General features: G+C 41.6%; 1 pseudogene; it reads right to left on the bottom strand.

Annotated features, from left to right (window-relative positions):
* Positions 1–326: 326 nt before the first annotated feature.
* Positions 327–3,222, bottom strand: LOC133422985 (uncharacterized; annotated as a pseudogene).
* Positions 3,223–3,497: the final 275 nt, after the last annotated feature.

The raw sequence follows: 3,497 nt of genomic DNA, 5'->3' as shown, positions 1-3,497 counted from the left end.
CAGCCTGCAAACATGCACAAAAGAGGAAAAAGGGGGGCCGGCACAAGAAACTACAGGAACGATGGACAAAATGATAGCTATGAGATATTTATAATAAATAAAAATGGTAATGGAGAAGAGAGGCAGGGAAAAGGAGAGGAGAAGAAGGGTGAGAGGCCCCGCCCAGCGGATCATGTCGGTGCCCCCCTGCAGCATAAGCCTAAGCTATATTTGAGACTAACTATTATAGTTTTGTTATATAGCTGCAACTATGACTACTGACTCTAACACACTAGAGTTTACACTACCTAGAGATTTACCAACACCAGCTAGAGGTTTACTAAACACTAACTATAGGCTTTACTAAACAGAAAGGTTTTACGTTTAGTTTTAAAGGTGGAGGTGGTGTCAGCCTCCTTAACCCAGATTGGAAGTTGGTTCCAAAGTAATGGTGCCTGATAGCAGAACGCCCGCCCTCCAAATCTACATTTAGATACTCTAGGAACTACGAGTAACCTTCACCCTGGGAGCGGAGAGCTCTGCCAGGAACATAAGGCACTATCAAATCTTGTAAATACTGCGGAGCTAAGCCGTTTTGGGCATTATATGCAAGTAATAAAATTTTAAATTGAATTCTGAATTTTACAGGTAGCCAATGGAGCGACGCTAACACTGGAGAGACGTGGTCTCTCCTGCTGATTCCTGTCAGCACTCGTGCTGCTGCATTCTGGATCAGCTGGAGCCTATTCAGCAAATTACTTGGACATCCTGCTAACAACACATTACAGTAATCCAGTCTAGAAGATACAAACGCATGAACTAGTTTTTCTGCATCACTCTGCGAGAGGATTTTCCTAATTTTTGCAATATTACGGAGATGGAAAAACGCTATTTTACAAACCTGATTAACATATGGTTTAAACGACAAATCCTGATCGAAAACAACACCAAGGTTTCTCACAGTTGCACTAGAAGCCATCGCAACACCATAGTCCCTTCCTAAGATGCTCTGGACCAAGAATGATAACCTCTGTTTTATCTGAATTTAGATGCAAGACATTTCTGGACATCCATTCCTTGATGTCCCTAAGACATGCCTGAAGTTTAACCAACGGTTCTGTCTCATCCGGCTTCATAGACAAATAGAGCTGCGTATCATCAGCATAGCAATGAAAGTGTATGCCGTGATTCTGGATTATACTTCCCAACGACTGCATGTATAAACTGAACAAGATTGACCCTAGCACTGAACCCTGCGGAACACCATAACAGACCCTTGACTGTTCTGAAGAAACCTCATGTACATGAACAAACTGGAACCTGTCAGATAGATATGATTTAAACCAACGTAGAGCTGTCCCTTTAATCCCAACAACATGCTCTAACCTGTGCAGTAAAATGCCATGATCTACAGTGTCAAAAGCAGCACTGAGGTCCAGTAGAACCAATATGGACACTAATCCCTTATCTGAGGCCATAAGGAGGTCACTCGTGACTCGAACCAGTGCTGTCTCTGTGCTATGATGCATTCTGAACCCTGACTGAAAGACTTCAAACAGATCATTTCTATACAAATAGTCACATAACTGGCTTGAAACTGCCTTTTCCAGAATTTTAGATACAAATGGAAGGTTGGAAATTGGCCTATAATTAGCTAAGGTGTCTGGGTCAAGAGAAGGTTTTTTAAGTAAAGGTTTGATTACTGCCACTTTGAAAACCTGTGGTACATATCCTAAATTTAGGGATAGGTTGATTTGGTCCAGTATTGTCGCACCAATAAGAGAAAAAACATTTTTGAATAGTCGAGTCGGGATGGGGTCTAACATACATGTGGTTGACTTAGCTCTATTTACGAGTGAAGTCAGCTCAGGGAGGTCTATATGATCAAAACAGTCTAGAGTCAAGTCAGAGCCTAGGGAAGTCGGTAAAGCTGAAGAAACGCCCACAACCGGCTGGTTGATTTCTTCTCTAATTCTCGTGATTTTACTGTTAAAGAAGCTCATAAAGTCTTCACTACTGAGAGCTGCAGGAATGCACGGCTCAACAGAGTTGTGACTCTTTGTCAGCCTGGCTACAGTGCTGAACAGAAAACGTGGGTTACTTTTGTTATCCTCTATCAACGTTGAATAATAAGCTGTTCTTGTTTTGCGAATGGCTTTTTTATATATTATTAGAATATCTTTCCATTCACGATAGAAGTCTACAGACTTACAAGAGTGCCACTTCCTTTCCATTTTACGCACGTTTTGTTTCAACATGCGAATATCTGAATTGTACCAGGGAGTTAAGCTCCTGTGGCTAGAAACCCTCCTTTTCAAAGGAGCAACTTCATCTAAAGCTGAGTGCAACAGATCAGCAGTGTTACTAACAAGAAAATCAACATCAACATCAGAGGTAAAACCCAGGTCACTGGCCTCTATTGCTTCAGTAGAGGCTTCACTATTTTCCACTCTCGCAAGACGAGCAATGGTCTCCTTAAATTTAGCAATAGCTTCATCAGACAAACATCTGCTAAAATAATACCTCCTGCCCTGCACTTCAACATCAACAACATTAAATTCAAACGTTATTAAATAATGGTCGGATAAAAGGGAGTTTACAGGTGACACCAACAGATCATCAGTTTCAACACCGTAGGTGAGAACGAGATCGAGAGTATGATCAAAACAATGCGTCGGCCCGTCCACTTTTTGTGAGATACCCATTGATTCTAGAAGAGAATTGAAAGCTAATTTAAGATTATCGCTTTCAACATCCATATGAATATTAAAATCACCCACTATGATGAATGTATCTGTACTGATCAATAATCCAGAAAGGAAATCTGAAAATTCAGATAAAAACTCTAGATAAGCGCCAGCAGGGGGCCGGTACACTACCACTAACACAACTGGTACCAGCAGGGGGCCGGTACACTACCACTAACAAAACTGGCTTCTCTGATTTCCAGCTCGGAAATTTCAGACTAAGCGTGAGGCTTTCAAATGTATTAAAATTGGACTTAGATTCAATTTTTATTTGGAGACTGGAGTTATAAATTGCTGCGACTCCTCCGCCTCGGCCCGTGCTTCTAGGAATGTGATGATTAAAGTAGCCGGGCAGAGTTGATTCATTCAAACTAACATACTCTTCCTCCTGTAACCATGTTTCTGTTAAGCAGAAAACATCACTCCTACTCTCTGTAATTATATCATTTACTAACAGAGACTTGGAGCTTAACGATCGTATATTTAGTAGTCCGCATCTAATTTTTCGGTCTCTTATTGGTACCAAATGTGCATTGGTTTTAATTTTTACAAGATTATTTTGGTTAACGCCTCTATAACGCCGCACCTGGTGAACTTGTGGAGGGCGGGGAACTGCAACCACTTCTATTTTGCTAGGCACCTGGTTAGAGTTACCAGTTACATCATGTAATCCTACAGTTTTGTTGGCAGGCGTTGGTCCTCGAGAAGCAGCAGAGAAGTGTGTTAAACTACAGCTCTGCATCCTGGCCTGGACCCTGCGATGTCAGGGAG

This window comes from Cololabis saira, chromosome 22 (genome assembly GCF_033807715.1).
Source record: "Cololabis saira isolate AMF1-May2022 chromosome 22, fColSai1.1, whole genome shotgun sequence".
NCBI lineage: Eukaryota > Metazoa > Chordata > Actinopteri > Beloniformes > Belonidae > Cololabis > Cololabis saira.
The sequence above is the reverse complement of the archived record's forward strand: the minus strand, read 5'-3'. Positions and strand labels throughout refer to the sequence as shown.